This window comes from Primulina huaijiensis, chromosome 1 (genome assembly GCF_012295235.1).
Source record: "Primulina huaijiensis isolate GDHJ02 chromosome 1, ASM1229523v2, whole genome shotgun sequence".
In the NCBI taxonomy this organism is placed as follows: domain Eukaryota; kingdom Viridiplantae; phylum Streptophyta; class Magnoliopsida; order Lamiales; family Gesneriaceae; genus Primulina; species Primulina huaijiensis.
In genome coordinates, this window is record NC_133306.1 from 10,108,020 (window position 1) to 10,119,254 (window position 11,235).

General features: G+C 38.7%; 1 long non-coding RNA gene across 3 annotated transcripts; it reads right to left on the bottom strand.

Moving 5' to 3' along the window:
- Positions 1 to 900: 900 nt before the first annotated feature.
- On the bottom strand, positions 901 to 10,679 carry LOC140981494 (uncharacterized). 3 transcript variants are annotated; one of them, XR_012176091.1, is made up of 5 exons: positions 10,386 to 10,679; positions 9,435 to 9,500; positions 1,819 to 1,884; positions 1,357 to 1,471; positions 901 to 1,235 (listed from the first exon to the last, which is right to left on the bottom strand). It is a non-coding gene; the product is annotated as an uncharacterized lncRNA (long non-coding RNA). The 3 variants fall into 3 exon arrangements; XR_012176092.1 differs by lacking the exon at positions 1,357 to 1,471 and having other exon boundaries at positions 901 to 1,232; XR_012176093.1 differs by lacking the exons at positions 9,435 to 9,500; positions 10,386 to 10,679 and adding an exon at positions 2,772 to 3,072 and having other exon boundaries at positions 1,368 to 1,471.
- Between the last annotated feature and the right edge of the window lie 556 nt (positions 10,680 to 11,235).

Here is an 11,235-nt window from a genome sequence, read left to right on the forward strand (position 1 = left end):
CACTCCATAACCAAACAATTCACATGCATTCACCCTAGCCAACAAATTCATAATTTCTTTCACTCCAAAAATTCCCACGGCACCCACAAGCACATCAAGGAGAGTTTGGTTTTTTCATGTAAATTCAAGCCATGATAGTTCGTCGCCGTTCTTCGCAATCGTCAACGTTTATTCGGGTGTAAAATATGCGAAGGCATGTCATATTCTTATTTTAATTCATCTATCACACCATAGTATTTATTTAATTGAGTTTTGAATGAAAAACAAGTTGCACTTTTGAATATTTTCGTTCATGAATCTTCATGAATTTTTTTAAAGCTTGATTATGTTCCGAAAACATGATTTATATGTGCAAGAAGGGGCTGCCATGATTAGAATATGTTATAGAAATGTTTTACACGAGTTTAAGGAGTCCTATAACTACACAACACACCGCAAACGATAATAGAAAACAAGTCGGGACCGAAATCGAAATGTCTTGATCATAGGGCCTCGGTTGATGGGGAATTGTCGCTTGGCTTGGCTGGTGCTGGACCAGGGCTGGGCTAGAGTCAGTTATGGGCCAGGGGAAGATTCCTAGCCACGCAAGGTGATAGGATCGGTTGGAGTAAGAGGAATGTTTAGAAGGGGGGTTGAATAAACACTCACGGTTTTTTGACTCTTTTTCGAAGGTTTGAATTAGTTTGGTGAGAAACTAATTCACAAGATCTTGTTAGTCGATCACAATTAGTTAACAGTTAAGTGCGTAATAAAACTGACTGAAAGATAGAATATAGTAACTGAAAAGCGTAAAAGATGCACAAGGTTTGTTTCTGAATGTGTGAGGGCCCGTGCTCATGTTTAATTATTAATTATCAAACAACCAGGATTTATTAGCGTACACAGCGAAAACGAGTAAAAATTTACCATTTTGGGCCTACGGAAATTTCGGCATGACCTCCCCGTAAATAGGACATACCAAAAATTCCAAAACAACAAAACAAAACATTTACACTCGAAAATAGAGTCCAATAAAACAAACAGAATACCAATTTCACACAGAGCCAGCCAGGCTCGATCACACCAAGTAATATCCAACGATCAATAATACAACCATACAAATACACGAGGCATCTCCTCGGCAAATGACTCAATATATATAGTATAAATATCTGGGGACTCCCAACTCAAACCGACTCACTGGGCTCCACTGTCAAACGCTCCGCCAGCTTCATCAGAACCACATGTATAACCTGCTATGGAATCACAAAACAAACCACAGCAGCCCCGAGAGACATGGGTCAAACCCCAGTACGAAGATCAAATATATTACAGCATAAATAAATGACATGTAATGAAATCAATGCAATGCAATACATGTAGGGTACCAATAATCTTGGGTATCAATCTGGATCCAAAGAAACGATAGCAACAACTGTGGCCACATATTCCAGGGGTGTGATTTGTCAAATACGCCCTCGGCCCTGCACATCTGCGTCAGGGGTGTCAGTCTGCAGAACTGCTCTGCCCTTCCACTGGTCATCAGAGGTGTGACGCTTAAACGCCCTCGGCTCTGATGCCTAAATAACTCATCCAAGAGTAACAGAAATCTCGGGAACAACAGAGTCATGGCTCGATATGAATGCTTGCTCAACAATGCATATAAATCCTCAGATTATTCTAATATATTTAAAAACTCACATTTATTTTAAAAATGAGGAATAATATTAAAATACACCCAAACAGCACAAAGAGCACATAAACACTTAATTATTATAAAATCACATCAATTTAATTACACGTCGTCATAGACGCTGTAAAGAATCGATCCATCCGTACCTTAACCTTCAAATTAAATTACCACAATAGTTTATGAACTCCTCGGTGCTTCCTAGCTACTAAAACCTGTGGCAAATAATTTATTTCCATCAAATAAATATTCAACTCTTAGCCAAAAACAAGTTACTAATTCCAGCTTGTACCTAAGTTCGGTTTTAAGGTCATTACTCAACCAAAACTTAACCAAAACACTCTTATTATACATGGCTGGACTCCTAACTCAAAATCCCATATTTCATCAGAAGACATCAGAGAAGAATTCAATCATCTCGACACTGAAAAACGCCCAAAACCAGAAACCATGAGATGCAAGGTCTGTGACAGATTCAGGTTTGACACTTAGGAGTATAAAATTCATATCTAACTCATCATTGACTCAAATTGATATCCGCCAACTGGAGATAAAAGAAAACTCAAATATCTAAGTTTTTCTAGAAGAAACCATTTCCATAATCTTAATAGATAAATCCCAGAATTATCCAGAATACGCCACTACCGACGCAATTCGCGGACAACATTCTGTAAGTGAGCAGTTTCAGAAAAATGAGCATAACTGCCTCAATTCTTAATGGAATATAACGAATCTTATATCAATACGAAGAAAACACATAGCTCGACAACTCTTATTGGAATCATATTTCTAGAATCCAAGCGCATAAATGTCATAAACTCGAATTACAGTAGCTAATCTGCACAGATCCAACACAGAATTCCATTTCAACACATTTGGGTAGAAAAATCATATCAAATCCGTTTTTAATTGGAATTCCATTTTGTCAGCGGCTATAGAAAGCTAACACATAGATCTATAAGTTCTATGTGAACCACAATTCAATATTCTTAGTGCAATACACACAGAAACCCAAAAATCAGAAGACAAAACCTGCAACTCAAAACAGAACTCAACATCTTCTACCATGAACAAAAATTAAACACCTAGGCTTAGAGATTACCTTCAAAAGCTTTCCGTTAACTGAAATAAAGTTAGAATCAACCTCTTCACACTCTAAAGAACCAAGAAAAATAGAATTCAAGAAGCTGGAAAGGAAACACAGCAACTTGGAAGAAACATGGTAACAAGAAACAAGCACCTTGATGTTGATTATGGCAAGGAGAGCTGAGGGACTTCTTGGGCTATCTTGAGTGAGCTATGGAGACCCGCTTCCTAGCAGCAAGAGGCGACGAGAAGCTGCTCACGATGGAGAAGAAATAGGATGCAAGAGAAGAGGCGAGAAGAAACTAGATGGAGGAGGAAAGAATTTGGGCTTGGGGAAAAATGGGCTTCTAATTAACACACACATATATATACATGAATCCAAATATTAGCCCAAATGCGGGAATGTGACCCGGTCCAAATATCTACAACTCCCTTGCGCTATAAAACTCCGATATATATTTTAATATCGTCTATAATTCTGATATTTTCTAATACATATTTTTTTTAACACACAAGTATAATTATTTGGCTTAATTATTTTAATTTAGCACTTTAAAATAATTATTTCTAATTCTTGCCAAATACTGAATAATTAAATTCGGGTTCTCACATTCTCCCCTCCTAATAAAAGATTTCGTCCTCGAAATATAACATACACAACACTTATACACAAAGTGGTTAAAACATTTACCACTGATAATACATAGGAAAATTTGAGTACATGGAGTTATTCATCATATTTACAAACAAGTTAGGCCACTCTTGACGCATTCTAGTTTCTAACTCCCATGTAGCTTCTTCTATCCCATGTCTACTCCACTGCACCAAAACCAACGGAATCGTCTTGTTCCTGAGTTGCTTCTCTTTGCGATCAAGAATTTGAACTGGATGTTCAACATAACTTAGAGAATTATCTAACTCCACATCCTCGGTACTCAAAACATGAGATGGATCTGGCTCGTACTTCCGCAGCATAGATACATGAAACACATCGTGTATCGCAGACAAATTTTGCGGCAAGTCCAAACGATAAGCCAAAGTGCCAATCCTCTCAACAATTGCATACGGACCAATATAACGTGGAGCTAACTTCCCTTTACGTCCAAATCTCATAGTACCACGAAATGGTGATACTTTCAAGAAAACATAATCGCCAACCTGGAACTCTAAGGGCCGACGCCTTTTATTAGCATAACTTGCTTGACGATCCTGGGCTGCTTTCATTCTTTTTATGATCAATTCAACTTTATCTTTCATTTCTTGTACAAACTCTGGTTTAGACATCTGTCGTTCTCCTACATCTTCCCAACAAATCGGAGATCTGCACTTTCTGCCATATAAAGCTTCAAATGGTGCCATACCGATCGTTGTCTGAAAACTATTGTTATAAGAGAATTCGACCAGAGACAATGATTCTTGCCAACCACCCCTGAAATCCATTACAACTGCTCGTAACATATCCTCTAGAGTCTGAATGGTTCTTTCTGACTGACCATCTGTTTGGGGATGATAAGCAGTGCTCATGGCCAACTTTGAACCCAAAGATGATTGCAAATTACTCCAAAACTTCGAAGTAAACCTTGGATCACGGTCTGATACTATGGTTATTGTCACACCATGCAATCTTACCACATGATCAATGTACAATTTCGCCATTTTCTTGTAAGTACAAGTACGGTCATATGGAATAAAATGGGATGATTTAGACAATCTATCAACAATCACCCAAATTGCATCACAACCACGATTAGAACGAGGTAGGTGTGTCACGAAATCCATAGCCATGTGCTCCCAATTCCACTGTGGCACTTCAAGACTATGTAGCATACCGCCAGGTCTAATTCGTTCAACTTTAACCTGTTGGCAAGTTAAACATTTAGCCACGAAATCAGAAATTTCCTTCTTCATACCTTCCCACCAATAATGAGCTCTCAAAGTATGATACTTCTTTTGATTTCCTGGATGAATGCTTGATTTCCTGGATGAATGCTATGTCGACTACAATGTGCTTCACGTAGTATAGCTTCTTTCAGATCTATCAAATTAGGAACCACAAGTCTCCCATTAAAGCGCAAACTACCATCTGAGGCAACACTGAACTTATCTGACTGATTTGTTTGAACCAATTATTTCAATCTATGAATGTGCAGATCAGTTCTCTGCGCTGCTTTAATACTTGATATTATCTGTGGCTCGAATTTGATAGACGAAACTATAAAGTAATCTTCACTTGTTTGATAAGTCCATCCTGATGTTCCTAAATGCTCGTGGAGTTTAGAAATATTCAGAGATGTCAGCATAGCGTTTTGAGCTTTCCTGCTAAGTGCATCTGCAACTAGATTCATTCGTCCTGGTTGATATTGAATCTCACAATCAAAGTCTTTAAGCAACTCCATCCATCGACGTTGTCTCATGTTCAAGTCGGACTGTGTGAAAAGATATTTAAGGCTCTTGTGATCAGAATAAATTACAAATTGTTCACCGTACAGATAATGACGCCATATTTTTAACGCAAACACAATGGCAGCCAATTCTAAATCATGAACTGTCGAGATGCATATGCAATCACTCACCCATTTTGCATTAAAACTCATCCCTGTCCATTCAGAGAAGCATCTGTACACACAACAAATCCACCTGAGCCTGAAGGTAAAGCTAACACTGGAGCTGTTGTCAAATTTTCCTTCAAAGTCTGAAAACTTGATTCACATTCTGCAGTCCACACAAAACGTCGATCTTTTTGTGTTAATTGAGTCATAGGCCTTGCAATAACGGAAAATCTTTCAATAAAACGCCTATAATATCCTGCTAATCCTAGAAAGCTGCGAATCTCAGAAACATTGGCTGGTGTTGGCCAATTAATAACAGCTTCAACTGTACTGGGATCCACTGAAACACCTTGAGCGGATATAACATGACCCAGAAATACTACTTTGTCCAACCAAAATTCACACTTAGAAAATTTAGCATATAATTGTGCTGCTCTGCGTGTTTGGAGGACTAGTCTTAAATGTTCTCGATGCTCCTTCTTTGTCTTTGAATAAATCAAAATGTCATCGATAAATACAATAACAAATTTGTCTAAAAATTCTCGAAAAACACGATTCATCAAATCCATGAAAACCACTGGAGCATTAGTCAATCCGAAAGGCATGACTAAAAATTCATAATGCCCATAACGTGTCCGAAATGCAGTTTTAGAAACATCTTCCTCTCTAACTCTAAGCTGATGATATCCAGAACGAAGATTGATCTTGGAATACACGGATGTACCCTGCAACTGATCAAACAAATCATCGATACGCGGTAGAGGATATTTATTCTTCACTGTAGCTTTATTCAATTGCCGATAATCAATACACATCCTCATTGTCCCGTCTTTCTTCTTTACAAACAAAATTGGAGCTCCCCAAGGTGACATACTTGGTCTAATATAACCTTTCGCCAGTAAGTCTCGTAATTGTTCCTTGAGTTCTTTCAACTCCGCTAGAGCCAAACGATACGGTGATCTAGAAATAGTATCCGTCCCTGACATTAACTCAATACTGAAATCTATTTCCCTTTGAGGCGGAAAGCTTGGAATTTCATCAGGAAATACATCAGCAAAATCTTTTACCACGGGAATATCCGAAACCTTCAACATTTCTTCCTGTGTCACATCAGCTGCATAAATCATGAATCCTTCATTCCCTGCCGATAACAGTCTAAACATTTCCATCGCTGACACTAATGGAATGCGTGACTAAGAATCATTACCATAAAAGTTCCACTTATTGCCATAATAAGGTCTAAATCTGACAACTCCATGGAAACAATCAACGGTGGCTCGATAATTCGTTAAAGTATCCATTCCCAAAATACAGTCGAAATCAGATATAGATAATTTGATTAGATTAGTTATCATAAGGTTATCATCAAATCTAATCACACAGTTCAGATGTATCTCAAGAGACATCAAATACACACCAGCAGGGGTAAACACAGACACCGTATCCAACAACAAGGTAGTAGCTATCTCATGTTCATCGATAAATGCAGCAGACAGAAATGAATGAGATGCTCCCGTGTCTATAAATATACGTGCAGGATGATAAAAAATAAAGCATATACCTGCAATGACCCCTCTGGGCGTCTCATGAGCCTGGTCCTGTGTCAAAGCATGCACCCTAGCCTGCTGAGGTCTTGGAAAATACTGCTGAGTAGATCTTCTCGGCTGTTGGTAGGTAGGCTGTGGAGTAGATGGTCTAGGTACCGGGGCTCGTGGAAACTGGCTAAACTGAGAGGACTGATACTGCTGTCTTCCTGCATTAGGACAAACTCTAGCATAATGTCCCGGTAATCCACATGTATGGCAATCTCCCTGAACTCCTGTGCGCTGGGTAGTAGGATGCCTACCTCCACATCTCCCACAAGAATCTCGAACATAACCACTAGGTCTTCCTCCACGAGAACTGCCTGAACTAGATGAACTACTGTAAGACTTCTTCTTAAACTGCTTTCCTTTAGCTCTGAATTTCTGCTGCTTCGGTGGCTGGTTTGACTGTGGAGGCTGATAAGAAGGTATGCCCACTGGCATCTGAATGTTACTCCCGGAACCTTGGGAAGTAAAAGATGGAACCTGTTGTGATCCTCCCCAAAGCAAACTAGCCTCAATATTCTTTGCTTTCTCTACCGCTTCTGCATAAGTAGTTGGTGCTCCAGTCATAACCAACGTATGTATCGTCCGATTCAGTCCTTGCATGAAACGCGAAAGCTTGGAACGATCACTATTAGAAACATGACGTACATAAGCTAGTAGAGCAGAAAATTGAGAGGCGTACTCTCCCACTGACATATTTCCCTGAACCAACTGATTGAACTCGACTTCCTTAGCAGAATAATAAGATGGAGGCGAGTATTCTTGAATAAAATGAGTACGGAATACCTCCCAAGAAATTATCTGACCAGATTCTCGGCTTGCTTCCTCTGTGGCTTCCCACCACAGTTGTGCTCGATCCTTGAGTTGGTAAACAGCTAACTTGAGTCTCAACTCTGGAGTGTACTCCACCAGATTAAATAGATAGTTCAGGCTTTTCAGCCACGCTGTTGCCTTTTCGCCACCTTCATTTCCAAAGAATTTTTGGAGGACGCATATCTTGGAATTTAGCAATCACTAACTCCCTTTCTCTCATTCTTTGGGTCAGCTGCTGAACTTCACGATCTACTTCTACATTCCTTGCAACATGCCTTTCTGGACGAATTGGTGGTTCCTGCTCCACCTCTACCTCTATATTCACATTTTGATTTGCCCTTCCTCTAGGGCGGCCACGTCTACCTCTGCCAATACCCTCAGTATTTCCTATGTTCTGAGCTTCAGACTCTTGGAAAACTTCTTTTCCTTTTTTGCCTCTTCCTCCCGGTGCTATTCTACAAGACACAAGGATTAATCCACAAGCAGAAAAATAATAGTAAGCACTGAAGGTTTTCATGGAAAGTTAAAACTTACTGCACTAGGTACAAATAAACGAAGCGTCAAACTTACTTCACTACCAGCTCTATCTCAGCTAAGTTAAATAATCATAGCATGCAAATCAAATAAAGAGTAAGTAATAAATCAAATACGCAATCAATTTATTTGTGTCTAAACTCGAGTGTCCTATACTCTAATTCGAGCATATCCCAGTTACGCTCTGATACCAACTGTGAGGGCCCGTGCTCCTGATTAATTATTAATTATCAAACAACCAGGATTTATTAGCGTACACAGCGAAAACGAGTAAAAATTTTCCATTTTGGGCCTATGGAAATTTCGGCATGACCTCCCCGTGAATAGGACATACCAAAAATTCCAAAACAACACAACAAAACATTTATACTCGAAAATAGAGTCCAATAAAACAAACATAATACCAATTTCACACAGAGCCAAATAGGCTCGATCACACCAAGTAATATCCAACGCTCAATAATACAACCATACAAATACACGAGGCATCTCCTCGGCAAATGACTCAATATATATAGTATAAATATCTGGGGACTCCCAACTCAAACCGACTCACTGGGCTCCACTGGCAGACGCTCCGCCAGCTTCATCAGAACCACATGTATAACCTGCTATGGAATCACAAAAAAAACCACAGCAGCCCCAAGGGACAGGAGTCAAACCCCAGTACGAAGATCAAATAAATTACAGCATAAATAAATGACATGTAATGAAATCAATGCAATGCAATGCATGTAGGGTACCAATAATCTCGGGTATCAATCTGGATCCAAAGAAACGATAGCAACAACTGTGGCCACATGTGCCAGGGGTGTGACGTGTCAAATACGCCCTCGGCTCTGCACATCTGCATCAGGGGTGTCAGTCTGCAGAACTGCTCTGCCCTTCCGCTAGTCATCAGAGGTGTGACGCTTAAACGCCCTCGGCTCTGATGCCTAAATAACTCATCCAAAAGTAACAGAAATCTTGGGAACAACGGAGTCATGGCTCGATATGAATGCGTGCTCAACAATGCATATAAATCCACAGATTATTCTAATATATTTAAAGACTCACATTTATTTTAAAAATGAGGAATAATCTTAAAATACACCCAAACAGCACAAAGAGCACATAAAAACTTAATTATCATAAAATCACATCAATTTAATTACACGTCGTCATAGACGCTGTAAAGAATCGATCAATCCGTACCTTAACCTTCAAATTAAATTACCACAATAGTTTATGAACTCCTCGGTGCTTCCTAGCTACTAAAACCTGTGGCAAATAATTTATTTCCATCAAATAAATATTCAACTCTTAGCCAAAACCAAGTTACTAATTCCAGCTTATACCTAAGTTCGGTTTTAAGGTCATAACTCAACCAAAACTTAACCAAAACACACTTATCATACATGGCTTGACTCCTAACTCAAAATCCCATATTTCATCAGAAGACATCAGAAAAGAATTCAATCATCTCGACACTGAAAAACGCCCAAAACCCGAAACCATGAGATGCAAGGTCTGTGACAGATTCAGGTTTGACACTTAGGAGTATAAAATTCATATCTAACTCATCATTGACTCAAATCAATATCCGCCAATTGGAGATGAAAGAAACTCAATTATCTAAGTTTTTTTAGAAGAAACCATTTCCAGAATCTTAATAGATAAATCCCAGAATTATCCAGAATACGCCACTACCGACGCAATTCGCGGACAGCATTCTGTAAGTGAGCAGTTTCAGCAAAATGAGCATAACTACCTCAATTCTTAATGGAATTTAACGAATCTTATATCAATACAAAGAAAACACATAGCTATACAACTCTTATTTGAATCATATTTCCAGAATTCAAGCGTATAAATGTCATAAACTCGAATTACAGTAGCTAATATGCACAGATCCAACACAGAATTCCATTTCGACACATTTGGGTAGAAAAATCATATCAAATCCGTTTTTAATTGGAATTCCATTTTGTCAGTGGCTATAGAAAGCTAACACATAGATCTATAAGTTCTATTCGAACCACAATTCAAGATTCTTAGTGCAATACACATAGAAACCCGAAAATCAGAAGACAAAACCTGCAACTCAAAACAGAACTCAACATCTTCTACCATGAACAAAAATTAAAACCTAGGCTTAGAGATTACCTTCAAAAGCTTTCCTTTAACTGAAATAAAGTTAGAATCAACCTCTTCACACTCTAAAGAACCAAGAAAAATAGAATTCAAGAAGCTGGAAAGGAAACACAGCAACTTGGAAGAAACATGGTAACAAGAAACAAGCACCTTGATGTTGATTATGGCAAGGAGAGCTGAGGGACTTCTTGGGCTATCTTGGGTGAGCTATGGAGACCCGCTTCCTAGCAGCAAGAGGCGACGAGAAGCTGCTCACGATGGAGAATAAATAGGATGCAAGAGAAGAGGCGAGAAGAAACGAGAAGATGGAGGAGGAAAGAATTTGGGCTTGGGGAAAAATGGGCTTCTAATTAACACACACATATATATACATGAATCCAAATATTAGCCCAAATGCAGGAATGTGACCCGGTCCAAATATCTACAACTCCCTTGCCCTATAAAACTCCGATATATATTTTAATATCGTCTATAATTCTGATATTTTCTAATACATATTTTTTTTTAACACACAAGTATAATTATTTGGCTTAATTATTTTAATTTAGCACTTTAAAATAATTATTTCTAATTCTTGCCAAAATACTGAATAATTAAATTCGGGTTCTCACAGAATGTTCGGAGATTTCAATTACTCCTACGTCACCCCTTCTATCACGAAGATAGGATTTCTACTAAAAGACTTTCATCAATACAAGACTTGTAAAGACCCACTTCAGTTTGGACTTAACAATGGCAGTGATATGTTTCAAAGGAAGTGACCCATACATAAATGTGCCTGATCAGACTAAACCACAGTACTGGGCTGGCAGGGAAAATCCACTACCACATACATGAGTTCCCCGGTCATGCTTTACCGGGT